Consider the following 14,040-nt stretch of genomic DNA (forward strand, 5'->3'; position numbering starts at 1 on the left):
CACCATGCATCAATCCCAGCATCACACATCCTAGTGCAAGCACCTCCAGGAAGCTCCACCTATGACTACATGAGGCTTTGGAGAGACATCTAGATACAAGCTATAGCAGTTGGTTTTGTTTCCTCTAAATGACTCCACCATATTTTGGGGTCAATTTCAGAGAAATGGCAATTTCAGAGAAATGAACACAAATTTCGTAATTTTTCCAACAAAAGTTTCTGAAATTGGGTTTGAACAGACTCATTTTTATGGGTCACCCATCTAGTTCTGGGCTAATTGTGATAATGAAAGATATAAGGTATACTAACTGGTCAGACCTGACCTTATTCCTAATTAAGTGATTGAAACTTAATTTGAGGCAACAGTAGGTTTCAAAGAAAAACTGGGATGCTGTTAGTAAAAGGGTAGGAATTAATGGTGAACACATAAGTAGCAGAGGTTACCTAATGCATGCTTATGGAAGGAGTTCCCTTAATGTAAGGAATATTGCCTTCAGCAAGCCCCATACCTAGCAACAAAGGATCTCTATACATTTCTTGGGACAATGAGCAGCAGTTCTCTCCTAAAGCCAACATTAAATGTTTTCTAGGAGCAGCATGATTGCTTGTAATCTTGGCTCCTGAGGCAGATTATCTTGGGGCACATAACAGTTAACTGACCCAGGTTACACCTGCACCCCTGTCTTTGCTCTTTGTACTCTAGGGCCAGTTGAGAAGTAGTCAGTGAAATAAGTAGAAGTCCTGGGGTGCACAGTCTGAGTTTACAAGAAGAGATCATCTCTGCTGCCATGCTCTTTAGACTTTTGGCAATTGTTTTTGCCCCCTCGTCTTCTTCCATCTTGGGATACAAACCTGATAATTGGAGGTGCAGAGGTCACCTTGCAGTGCTGAAGAAGGATACAGGCTAAAGATGGAAAATGCCAGAATACAGAAGTAGCCCAGATCCCCTTTGAGTCATTGAGCTACAGTTCCAGCCTTGAGCTACTGTCCTGAGATTTCTTAAACAAGACCAATTAACTATTTTCTTGCAGTTGAACCCAATCTTAAACATTATACAAAGCTCCAGATCATCTATGTAATTCATATCAGGGCTTTATACAAAGATTTTATTAATTAGAGATACTATTTAGTGGCTTTATATTTTAATTATTCTAATTACTGCTAAACTCATGGCTTCTGTTATCTTGGAAGATGCATACTGTCAACCAGCAGTGTTGTTAGACATACAGTATGAGTCATGATGAAAATATACAGTGAAAGCTTCAATATTTAAAGCATACAGTAAAAAAATTGCCATTTTTCCACTCAAGAATATTCCTTACTTTTAATGCACTTATCCCATAATTTTGCCACTTTTTTTTTGTCTGTGTGTGCAAGGTCTCACTGTGCAGCTCTGACTCAGTGATCCTTCTGTTTTCTGCCTCCCCAGTGCTGGGATTACAGGTGTGCACTACCATGCCTGGACCCATTGCCAATTTAGTGTGCTCAAGAGTGGGGCCGGTGTGGTGTGCCGTGCCAGGGATTGAACCCTTGCCTGAGCAAGTGCTTAGTCCACCGAGCTATCTCACCAGCCCTATTTTTGCCACTTTCTGAGGCAGTTCTACAAGTCCATTATCATGAGTGCTGTTACGGCTTATATCTAGACGCCCCCCAAATCATCCTATACTCATCAGTGGGACTTAGAGGAAGCCACTGGACTGTGGGGGTAGCACTCATGGATTATTCCAAGGATGAATTAACAGCTAAATGTGATGCTGAGAGATGAAGCGTCGTTAGAGGAGGTGGGCCAGTGGGAGCGTGGCCTGGAAGGGTGTATCGCCCTCCCTCTTTGTTTGATTGCTCTCTCTGCTTCTTGCTGTCATGCCATGAGCTGTCTCTCCTCTGCTATGCCATCCTGCTTGTAGCCAGCAGGCTACGGACTGGATCCTTTACAAACTGTGAGCCAAAATAGACCTTTCCTCTTCTATGTTGTGGGTGTCTGGTATTTGGGACTGGTATACTGTCTCAGTGATGAGAAAGAAGGTAGACAAATGTCTACAAGGTGAAGGCTACTGCTGGAGCCATCCAATAAAAAAGCAAACTTGTAAAAACATGGTACTGTGTCCCCATTTACCTATTGACCAGATTTGGTACCATATGACTTCTGGCTCTTCCCCCAAATCAAAATGACTATGAATAGTAAGCTTTTTTTAGGACATCAGGACAGCTATGACAGTGCAGCTAAAGACATAAAGAGATTTCTAAAGCTTCAGAAAGTGGCAAGAATGATGGGATAAGTGTCTGAAGCTGAAGATGAATCACACATGTGGGGCTAAAGTGAGGCCAGCCCCCAGGAATGCAGAGCACCTGAGGTGAGCCACATGAACAGTTATTCCAGTTCTAAGAACATGAGACACCTGAAGCAAGCTGGGCAAACAAGCTGCTAGGCAGAGGGGTTTCAACTGACAGTAACCTCCTGAGAGTATAAATAAATGTGCTGCAGTCATTGAGTAGTTCTCTCTCTCTCATCAGGACCGGAGATTCCACCTGACCTCAGCTTTCTGCATTCTGACTCTTGTTTTTCTTCATCCACTGTCCCCCCTCAGTTTAAAGAGATGTGGCAAATGGTGTGAAAGTGGGACTCAGAGCGCAGGGAAACTCATCATGATAGGTGAGAGGACACCACCCAGAGCTGGTGCACAAACAAAACAGACTCACAAGAGCAAAAGAGCAAGACAGACTCGAGAAGTATAGGGGACAGAGGTGTATTGATATTATCAATACTGATTTCATCAGCTATAAAACATGGGACAAACAGGTTCATATATATATATATATTCAAGATTGTATAGCAATAATACAAGCATATATATATATACAAATCATATATATATATATACAAATCATATGTATATATATATATATATATATATATATATATGCTTGTTGTATTATTGATTCCCATATTAACCTTTTTGTTGTGAGCCTGGATCAGGGAGTGTCATGATGACCATATGACTGTTGAGATAACTACAGAGGGTTTGCCTCAGGCCACTATCTTAAATCTAAGTCCCAAGCAGAAAAAGAACAGTGAAGCAACAGCCCCACCCCATAGAGCTTAAACCCTCTAGCCTTGCTCAATCAGACAAGTAAGGGTTAGTAAGGGGCAAAGAAGACTCTTCCCCACTAGAGGAGTGTGTCACTGAGTTTTTTACTTCATAGCCAGCCAAAATAAAGCTGATAACCTTAATTTGCCATGAGCAGCTACTTCTGCTTTCTCAGTTCAGAAAAATTTTGCTGCATCATGGGTTGAGACTTCCACACTTTATAGAATGGAATCGTCCCATCTTTATTCCTAGCAGTTAGCACTGAAAGAAGCTGGCGGTAGGGGGAATGGGGGGACAGGAGATGCCCTGAAGGGTTTTTAACATGTCTGTCACATTACTGAAGTCCAAGATCCCAAGAATCCAGGACAGGTTATACATCTTCATGAAGTTGTATCCTTTAAGTCTTTAAAAGAACTAAAACAAGTAACTGCTATCTGTGGCCCAATAGTCCCTACACCTTGGGTTTTATAGAGCTCATAAGACAGCAAGTTATGGTGCCAAATGATTGAAAAAGAATAGCTAAGGTATGTTTAAGTCCAGGGGTTATTTATTGTGGAAGGGAAATTTTTGAGTTGTACATGGATCAGGCACTCACAATGTCCTAATACAAAAGACATGTTAACTGGAGAAGGTGCCTTTGTTGCAACAAATTTTTGACTTAATTTTGAATTGCAAGCATATGAACAAATTAAAATAGTGGCCACAAGGGCTTGGAGGGAACTTCCTTCAAAGGGTGAGACAGTCCTTGTTCTGACTTCCACTTACTAGGGTCGCAGTAAACATTTACAAGATTTTGTGGCAAACTTATTGCAGGTTAGTGGGAGGATAAGAAGCTTGCAAGTTAAGTTTAACAGTTGGCCTTTGAAAATGAAAATAAATGGTGTAAAGAGGCTTTAAGACACCAAAAAGGGCTACGTTGTCTGAGATCATTTAGACTTGTGCAGATATTTGCCCTCCATGTGAATAAGGGGCTGCCTTGGCAGCAGCTATCACTCAGGCTATTCATCTGTAGCTTAGAAGAAAAAGAAAGAATAAAATTACTTTTTCAGCTATAGAAACAGAACACATTTTGCCCAAAATACTCTATGCCACACAGTCATTATCTGTCGCTTAACAAGAACTCCTAGTATCTGTCCAAAATGTAGATGAGACTATCACTGGGCAAATGAGTATAGATGTGAAACTGATGTGAAGAGCCGGCCTATTATGGGAAACTACAAGCAGAACCTTCCCAGTCCCACCAAGCAGTGGGGATACCTTCCCTAATTCCTGCACCAGCCCTACCCTCTACCACCAAACATGTTTCTGACCTCTGGCAAACAACAAAAGACAGTAGAGGTTTGGACCTCAGTCCCCTTCCAGATTCATATGAACTCCTGAAATGGGATCCCAAGATATTTCTACTGGAGTTTATGGACCTTTTCCCCAAGGCACGGTGGCACTCCTTTTAGGCTGCAGCCAGCTCACTTTAAAATATTTCCAGGTTTTGCCTAGTGTCATTAATGATGATTATACAGGGGAGACCAAAGTTATCATTCAAACTATTCAACACCCTAGAATCTCACATTGTTCAATTATTCATTCTTATCTGGACAAAAAATGGAAAATCAGTAAATAAGGAAAGAGGATCCAAGGGTTTGAGTCCTCTGATATTTATGAAAGTCAAAAGATTAGACAAGATCATCCTGGGATGAAATTGATTATTGTAAGAAAAACATCCAAAGGGCTTTTATTTATTGTATTTTTTTCCCTGTATTTTGCGGAAGGGTGAACAGGATGGTCAGGGTCTCATTACTAGATCAGACTCGTAGGGATTCTCCTACAGCCTCCCAAGAGCTTGGACTACAGGCACGCGCTACCATGCCAGTCTCAATTGCCATTTCAGCACACTGCAGGGGTACGGCCAGCACGGCAGGCCTGGGAATCAAACCCCTGGCCATTGTGCCTGCTTGCAGGTGCTTTAATCTGCTGAGCTATTTGGCTGACCCCCGAAGGGCTTTTAGACACAGGTACAGATGTTTCAGTTATTGCCCAACACCACTGTTCTATGACATGGCCTCCTGATGTAGCAACTACAGATCTACAGGGGGTGGGCACTGTTTCTGTATTATCTAGTTCTATAGCTATTCCTTTACATTTTTTCCTCATGGTGATTGTTAAAAGACTTTTTTACAGTTGCTCTTCATCCTCGAGATAAAAAGTGTTTTAACTTTAGTTTACCCTCCTTTAACTATCGGTCCCCTATGTGTCACTTCCAATGGTGTTGTCTTTCATAAGAAATGACAAATAGTCTAACCCTATGCCAAGAATTTATGGCTGCAGCCATTGCATCAGTTTGTCAGGCCCATCCATCTGTTTATTTTATTCATTACATGGATGATATTCTTCTAGCACGTGAATCCTCATCTACCTTGCACCAAATATTTCTCCAATTAAATGATGCCCTTCATAATACAAGCCTGTAGTGACCCCTGAAAAGGTTCAAACAATAGCACTTTTCTCATATTTGGGTCATCTTAACCAACAGAAATGTATTGTAGGGGCTGGTGAGATGGCTCAGTGGTCTAAAGCACCTAGTTAGAACAAGCTTAGCAAAGCACAGGGACCGCGGTTCAATCCCCAGCACCACATGCCAGCCCGCCCCGCCCCCTGGTGGGCTGACCTGGACACACACACACACACACACACACACACACACAAATAAATAAATAAAATTTAAAAAAAGAAAGAAATGTATTGTGCCCCATACTGTTCAGATTCAGGTTAATCAACTTGCAACCTTAACTAATTTTTCAGACTTTACTCAGTAATATTGACTCTGCCCACTGGAGTCCTTTGGCAGTCTCAGGGCCCTTTACAATGGCTACATATGTCACATGCTCCACATAAAACTATTACTCTCTTTGTTGTTGCCATGGCAAGATTGATTGCACATGGGTGAGTCAGTGTGTTCAGCTCTCTGGTCCTGAGGTGCAAACTATCATTATTCCCCTTTCTTCTGTTCAACAACAGTGGCTGTGGCAATTTTTGTCCTCTTGGCAATCTGAATTGGCTAACTTCCCTGATTTTATTGATTGGCATTATCTGCCAGACAAATTAATTCAATTTGCTTCCCTCAACCCTTTGTTTTCCCTTCAAAAATAAGCTCTGTTACCATGCAGTAGGTGTCTCTGTTTTCATAGATGGTTCTCTTCAGGCAGAGGAGGCTATATAATGGCTTTCTCTGACAGAATGCATGTTATGATTTGTGTATAGTTGTCCCCCAAAAGCCTCATGCAGTCATTTGAACAAGCTTCTAGAGTTTGTGATTAATTCATGATCCAATACTGGGGTTATGGGTGCGAGTGCTACATCCACCCTGGGGCAGATAGTGTGAGCACAATGTAAGGAGGCAAGAGAGTCTTGCTGTCTTCCACTGCCTCTCTGCTTCCACTGTTGCTGCCACTGCTTCTCCTTTTCTGCTCTTGCTGTTTTGCTGTCTTCCACCTCCATACACTGCTGCCCTCTGCTATATGGCACTCTGCCATATGACCTCTGTCAAGGTTTGTGAAACCTCCACAAACTGTGAGCTAAATAAACTTTTTCTTCCTAAATTTGGGGTGTTGAATGTTTTGTCCCAACAATGAGAAAAAAGTAACTGAGACAATACACAATACAGGTTTTTCCTCTGTACAAAAGATTAAATTACAGGCTGGTATATGAGCTATTCAAGATGATCCATGCACTTGCATTAACTTCTTTTCACAAAGTGCTTATGTTTGTGGTGTGGTGCACTACATTGAAACTACCACTATTCACATTGGTCAAAAAGATCTTTCTCATTTATTTCACACTCTCCAATCTGTCATTCAATCAAGGATGTTCCCTATGTTATCTATCGCTTATGTTCTCATTCCCAATTGCTGGGGCCTCTCACTGAGGGAAACACTGCTATGGACAGATTGCTGACTGCTGTCACTATTGTTCCCTCAGATGCCATTCAACAGGCTTCTGCCTCCCATGCCACTTTTCATCAAAATGCTTCTGCCTTGTGAAAACAGTTCCTCTTAACCTGGGAACAGGCTCGACATGTTGGGAAGCAATGTTCCTATGCATAATACATTCCCTGACTCTCTATGAGGGTTAATCCCCAAGAGTTACACCCCAGTCATCTCTGGAAAATGGATGTCCCTCACATTCTTGAGTTTGACTGTCTTTGCTACAGAAGTCCACAATTCAATAGATTCTTCCTCAGGATTTATTTTTGCTTCTGCCCTTACTAGAATTGGATAAATATAGCATAGCTCATTGCTTAGATGCTTTTAGTACCCCAAGCTGCCCAAGAAGATTTGACACTGACAGTGTCCTGGCTTATACAAGTGCTACCTTCCAAATATTTTGTAAAACTTTTCACATTTCCCTTACCACAGGAATTTATTACAACCCTCAAGGTCAAGGAATTGTTAAATGTATTCCCTGCATTCTCAGGTTTCAATTACAAAAACAAAAGTGAAACCCTTCCTACAAAATTCACACCTCATAATAGACTTCAACTAGCATTATACTATTAAATGTTAAGATCCTACTGTGGTTGGGATTACAGCAGCAGAAAGATAATTCAATCAAATAAAAGAAAAAGAAGCTAAGAAGGATTCTTTGAAAAGATCTTCATACTGGACAATGAAAGGAACCCAGGTTAGTACTTATATGGGGCCAAAGGTATACTTGTGTCTTTCCAGAGAACATTGAACATCCTATCTGGGTGCCAAAACATGATGCCTGGCTGTATCATAGACCCAGACCCAGGAATTATGTCCATCTTTCAAGAAGCTGATGCTCAGTCCTGTGGTAGTGATGCCTCAGAGACTGCTACACAGCTGCATGACAAGCATAGTGCTACGCCCAACCTGGGCCAATTAAAGAAATTGGCCCAGGATGCTCAGGTGATGTAACCAAAAATATATTTGAGTGCACTCTATTATTTATTTATAATATTTATCTGTCCTACCTATAAACAGTTGTTTTCATTTGCACTCAAAATTTTTTTTGTTGTTTTTTTTTTACATTTTTGGATCATGATTTAATTTGGCTTGTAGATTTAGAAAACATGCTTCAGGGCTGGCCAAATAGCTCAGTGGATTAAAGTTCCTCCTTAGGGGCCGGGGAGATGGCTTAGTGGAATAAGTGCTTTCCTGTCAAGCGCAAGGGCCTGAGTTCAATCCCCGATTCTGAAAAAAGAAAGAAAGAAAAAAAGTGCCTGCTTAGGTAGACACAGGGGCCAGGGGTTTGATCCCTGGCATGCCGTGCCAGCCCTGCCCCTGAGGCTTCCTAAGATAGTAATTGAGACTGGACATGGTGGTGTGTGCCTGTAACCCCAGCACTTGCGAAGCTGAACTCAGGTGGGTCACTACAAGTTCACTCTATGTAGTGAGACCCTGAGACCCTGTAGACCCTTATTAAAAAAACAAAACAAAATAACAACAACAAAAACATGCTTTTACCTGGGTTATCAGCTGGCCAAAATGATAGGAAAATTGATTTTCTTATAGGTCATCAAAATTTTGTTAACGGGCCAGCTTAGTCAGTGGACTAAGCACCTGCTTAGGCAAGCACAGGGACTGAGGTTTGATCTCCAGCACCACATGCTGTGCCAGCCCTGCCCCCAAGGCATGCTAAGCCTGCAACTGTGTCTGGGCATGGTAGCACATGCCTGTTATCCCAGCACTTAGAAGGCTAAAAACAGGAGGATCACTATGAATCCAAGCTACATAATGAGACCCTGTACAAAATACATAAATTTTAAAGAAGTTGTTAGGGGAACTAAATGGGGATCCTTTGGGCTTGGAAGATTATTGGTCAGGGCTCCTTTTGGTGAATAAAGGAGCAGCTACCTGGGAGTAATTATATCCCATTAATTATGTGCTTATTAATAGGAAGCCCTAGTGATCACTGTAGTTTTGTCAGAAACACCCCAATAAATATTACTGAAAATATATTATTATGATATGTTTACATTGGTCATCATCAAAAGATTGGGTTTTTTTGTTTTGTTTTGTTTTTTGTAAGAAACAAGCCATTTATTTTTCTTCTAGTCTTGGGCTCAATACATAAATGGCATCTCCTTGCCCTTTGGGTTGACAACTTTCTCCAGGTTGCTGCTATTGATAATTTAAAGCTCTGCATAGAGTCAGCACCATGGTCCTGAGATTCCCATAGGCTGCCTCATCTCTCTCATGTGCCACGGCCTGGTCTGTTATGTGGGTCTCCTTAGAGGCCTTCGCCACAACATTCCCACATCTGAGAAGTACCAGAAATGGTGTCTGGAAAGCTTTTACTTTGATCTTGACTGCATTCACCCTTTCCAGAGCTTTTGCCTGGATTGATACCCCAAAATCATTTCCATCCTCCATCTTGGGGATCAGGATTGCATGCAATCACCAGAATGCACTTCTCTTTGAGAGTCCATACTTCTGGCTTAGCCAGAGCAGGGAAGACCAGGAGTTTCCCATTCCCAGGAAGAAAGCCACACTTAGGGACTTCTTTCTTTTCCTGCTTATCTGTTTCCATCTCCTCATCCTTGGGTGGAGGGTCTGAGATAGGGATATCCATTACAGCCCGAAGAGAGGTCAAGTCTACCACATTGAGGGAGTCCTCCTGCAAGAACTGACTCATGTTTATGATTTTCTGTGGAAAAAACCTGTAGAGGAATTCCTCAGCCTCCTGGAAAAGATTTTGTCTGAAGATATCTACCTGTTTGTGGGCCTCCTCACTCAGATGCACCCCACAAGCTTTGGCCATTCTGCTCCACTTGCTAGATCTCCAAGATTAGGTTTTCTAAGAATGAAGCAATAGGGTTTTCTGATTTAAATGCTTTGGTACAGAACTAAATTTAAGGGGATTGGGAGATAGCTCAGTGGTCTAAGCATCTGCCTGGCAAACACAAGGACCTGAGTTTGATCCGTGGTATTGCATGCCATGTTGGTCCCAGAACCTGAAGTGTACTATACCAGCCCTGAAATTTGGTGTGCTGGTGAACACCTGTAATCTCAGCACTGGGGAGGCTGAGACAGGACGATCACTATGAGTCTGAACTGTATAGCAAGACCCTGGATCAAATTTTAAAAATACTAAATTTAAAAACAAAAGTTTCCATATGGTTATGACCATTGATAGTTATTAATTTTATGATGAATTAAATGTATTGAAACCTTCAGAGGTACAGTCTTCCAATATGTAAAAAAAAAAAAAAAAGGATTATTTATGGTGATAGGTTTTTTTTTCAAATTCAGACTTCTGCTTTTCACAAAAACTTATGCGATGTATATGCTATGTATATGCTTAGAGATGCCTAGACATTACGCAGTACAGACAATGTCACAAATTTTTTCAGTGACATCCCACTAGATGTCAAAAAGTTAGGTAAAAGCTTATGTAGTAGATAGAGATGATTGATTAGGCTATTTTTATGTCAAAATAGAAATTTAGATGCATTATAAAAATGTCATGATTGTCATGCTACAATATTATGTATGGCTTTTGATCTCAAATTTTCTATCTAAAACTATATAACTGTTGTCTGTTAATATTATACAAGGATTCAACTACTAGAACATCCATGGTTGGTAGGTAATAACAGTTCTATGCTGTATTTCAAGGTGCCTGATAATTAGATAAGATTATAATATTAAGCTCACTGCTCCCATTACTATGTAATGTCACTAACCTTTTCCCTGGACGTTCAGCAACTGAGGTTTCTAGACCAAAAACTAGAAAGATAGATGGGCTAGCAATACAGCCAATATTTTGGCCCTAGCTCTCTGAGGTCAATGAGGACCTAGGGCATAAGAGGAACTCTGCAGCAACATCACACAACTTGATGAGTTCCAGTCTTCTGACCAAGGAAATTGTTGGACCACAGAGGAAGGAGATCAATAGTGTGCAGTGTGCCTAAGGAGTGTCACAGGAGAGGTTTCCCAAGCTTTTATAGAAAGCAGCTTGGTCAAGGAATGGCCATGGCTTATCCAGACAGCTGACAGAGGTGTCGTAGATGGTTCAAAGGTAAACCCTGAGAAGGCTTAACATCCATCCTTTGATAGATATCAAAATATTGATTAATACAGGTCTGACCTTAACTTGTTCTTGAACATCTGGCAGAAAGGTATAGCCACAAGATGTATAAAACAATGTCATAGTAATATATTAGCTATAACAAAACCTCTCAAATCACTAACATCTGACAATTGCCAGCTGCACTGGGAGTCGACTGCTGTTATAGGTTAATGGGCTAAGTTCCTGAATGCAGGGATCTGAAATCCTTGGACTGGGAATCTTTAGCCTCAATGAATAAGTTCACTCAGAATGGAAAGGGTCCAAGAATGAGAAGGTCTTCTACAGAGTCCTCCAAACAGCTCCTCCAACTTCAACTGACCCCCCCCCCATCCCTTGCAACTACAAAACAGAAAAGTGGGGAGGTGTGGGGAGAAGCTGAAGCTAGAGATCAATTACACTTGTGAGGCTAAAGCAAGGTTTGCCCTGAGAATGCAGAACACTGGAGGCAAGCCACATGAACAAGCTATTCCAGTTCCAAGAACTCATGCCCAAGGTAAAGCAGGCAAACAGGTTGCTAGGCAGAGGGGCTTCAACTGACAATAACCTCTCAGTATATAAATAAATGTACTGTAGTCATTGTGTGATTCTCTCCCAGCAGGAGAAGAGGCTCCACCTGAACTCAGCTTTCTTCATCTTGACTCTTGTTTTCCTTTGTCCTCCTCCATCCCCCCTCGGACTTTCAAGAATACACAGCAGGTAAATATTTTTGAAGTGAGGAGATGTTATTCGAGGATTAATGTTAATGTATCTTTTACTATAATACAGTTTTTAATGTATTTGGTACAGGGTCTCACTATGCAACTTGGACTTGTAGTGATCCTCTTATTTTAAGCCTCCCCAGTGCTGGGATTACAGGAGCACCACCATGCTTGGACTCAGTGGCTGGCTCAGCATACCTGGAGGTCTGGCCAGTGTGGCTTGTGGTGCCAGAATCAAACCCAGGTCCCTGCAGGTGCTTAGTCTGCTGAGCTGTCTTGCTGGTCTTTTTTTACTATAATACATTTCTAAAAATATTGTAACATTCACCATTTTTTATCATACCTTGTAAATGCTCTGACATCACTCTTAAGTCAAGGCATTTAGGTTCAAACTTGATTTCAATATTTAAATTTGTAGTTTTGTAACATTAGACAAATTATTAACATTTCTATAATCTAAAGAGCTCCTCTATAAATATCTAATGTTGTTATGATCATTCAGTTAGTCCTAAAAATATTTAGTGCATAGAAAATGCTGTACATCTGTTACATCTTACATACATCATTGTGTATATGTTGTATAGTATATACATTACCCTTTTGAGAACTTACTTAACATTTTATGCCTCCCACATTCTGGTATCCTGGAGGTAATCCATGTAATGGCTAGTGAAGTAAGGAGCACATCACATGTTGACTCTGATGGCTAATTATTCTAGTACCTTGCCTTTTTTTTTTTCTTTCCATCTTCATGGGGTGGGAGCAATTGGCTCCAAAGATGACAGGCCCTTCCAAAATTATGTCATTAGTTTACTTATTCACTTTTGACTCTACAATAGGGTTGTACCTCTAAATGGTTATAAATCATAATCCTATCCATATATGGACTGGTATTGTCAGGACAGTTAATGTGTGATTTCCAAGTGCCTATTGGCCATATGCCCTCGTCCTTTGGGCTGTAAGTTCACACTGGTCTCCCTTCACAAATGATATAATCTTATATAGAAAATCCTGCTCCTTCCCCTGCCCAGGGCAGCCGCTGCCATGATCCTTTTGGAGGTGAACAACCGCATCATCGAGGAGATGCTCACGCTCAAGTTCGAGAACGCGGCTGCTGGAAACAAACCGGAAGCAGTAGAAGTGACATTTGCAGATTTTGATGGGGTCCTCTATCATCTTTCAAATCCTAATGGAGACAAAACAAAAGTGATGGTCAGTATTTCTCTGAAATTCTACAAGGAGCTTCACGCACATGGTGCTGATGAGTTGTTAAAGAGGGTGTTTGGAAGTTTCTTGGTGAATCCAGAATCAGGATACAATGTCTCTTTGCTATATGACCTTGAAAATCTGCCTGCATCCAAGGATTCCATCGTGCATCAGGCTGGCATGTTGAAGCAAAATTGTTCTGCCTCTGTCTTTGAGAAGTACTTCTAATTCCAAGAAGAGGGCAAGAAAGGAGAGAACAGGGCAGTTATCCACTACAGGGATGATGAAACCATGTATGTTGAATCTAAAAAGGACAGAGTCACGGTTGTCTTCAGCACGGTGTTTAAAGATGATGACGATGTGCTCATTGGGAAAGTGTTCATGCAGGAGTTCAAAGAAGGGTACAGAGCCAGCCACACTGCCCCTCAGGTTCTCTTCAGCCACAGGGAACCTCCTCTTGAGCTAAAAGACACAGATGCCGCTGTGGGTGACAACATTGGCTACATCACCTTTGTGCTGTTCCCCCGCCACACCAATGCCAGTGCCCAAGACAACAACATCAACCTGATCCACACGTTCCGGGACTGCCTGCACTACCACATCAAGTGCTCCAAGGCCTATATCCACACACGTATGCAGGCAAAAACATCTGACTTCCTCAAGGTGCTGAACCGTGCACGCCCAGATGCCAAAAAAAAAGAAATGAAAACAATCACGGGGAAGACGTTTTCATCCCGCTAACTCTTGGGAATGGGGGAAGTGCTGGCGACTGAAGGCTGGATCACTTGCTGCCGGATAATCGTGGCCCTTCATGTTGCACCTCTCCAGGTTCTAAGGGATTCTCCATTTGGGTTCCATTTTGTACGCATTTGGAAAATAATCTGCGGAAACAAGCTGTGCTTGCAAGGACTTCATAATTCCCAAGAATTTAAAAAAAGGAATTCCACTTGATCAACTTAATGT

The 14,040-nt window shown here is 41.6% G+C and overlaps 2 pseudogenes; one reads left to right on the top strand and one right to left on the bottom strand.

Annotated features, from left to right (window-relative positions):
* Nucleotides 1-9,164: 9,164 nt before the first annotated feature.
* On the bottom strand, nucleotides 9,165-9,862 carry LOC101593298 (annotated as a pseudogene).
* Nucleotides 9,863-12,915: 3,053 nt separating this feature from the next.
* On the top strand, nucleotides 12,916-13,828 carry LOC101559924 (annotated as a pseudogene).
* Nucleotides 13,829-14,040: the final 212 nt, after the last annotated feature.

This window comes from Octodon degus, unplaced genomic scaffold (genome assembly GCF_000260255.1).
Source record: "Octodon degus isolate 3935 unplaced genomic scaffold, OctDeg1.0 scaffold00040, whole genome shotgun sequence".
Classification (NCBI taxonomy): domain Eukaryota; kingdom Metazoa; phylum Chordata; class Mammalia; order Rodentia; family Octodontidae; genus Octodon; species Octodon degus.